The sequence below is a fragment of the Theropithecus gelada genome, chromosome 9, assembly GCF_003255815.1.
Source record: "Theropithecus gelada isolate Dixy chromosome 9, Tgel_1.0, whole genome shotgun sequence".
Classification (NCBI taxonomy): domain Eukaryota; kingdom Metazoa; phylum Chordata; class Mammalia; order Primates; family Cercopithecidae; genus Theropithecus; species Theropithecus gelada.
Window position 1 is genome coordinate 47,692,248 of NC_037677.1, and position 710 is coordinate 47,692,957.

Below are 710 nucleotides of genomic sequence, written 5' to 3' on the forward strand. Positions count from 1 at the left end.
GGAGCACCTGTGGTACCACCTGATTTCTTGCTGATGGCACCCACATCTCCTGGCCTGGGGTGCTGACCCTGGATGCTCAGGGCTGTCCCCAGTGCCCGGCCTGCCAAGTTTGCGTGTATCGTCTCAGCGAGTCTGGTCTGGGGGGCTCCAACATCACACCCATCTGAGTGCCATGCATTCATTAAACTCCTACAGCACTGAGCCACACTCCGGTTTGCCTAAGACACCATGGCCACCTCAGGCAAGCCTGATGTAGAGTGGACATCATTCTACCATGGGGCATGGCTGTGTAGAATGGTGACACAGCCATGCCCCAGAGTGGCCTGTTCCTCCCTTTGCTGGAGGCTTCTTTTGAGAGGATCAGATGAGAGACAGGAATTGGGAAACAGAATGGCTGAGGAAAACATGAGGAAAGCTAAAAGAACAAACTTTTATGTGAAAATTTACTACTCCCGAGAGAGCCATGTGGATGTAAAAAAACCCCAGCCAGTGGGTGGTCCTGTATTTCACATGCTTTGGGAACACGCAGCAGAAATCCAGAGCTTGCTATAGGATTTTTAAAAAGAAATTCTTTCCTTAGCACCTTTGACATTTCCTCGTTTGCACACGGAGCACTCTAATTGGGGTACACAGAGAGAGGAACAGAGACCCATGGATTATATACCTTTCTGTCCTTTTGGTAACTTGTTGGAACAGCACCTTTTCTTCCT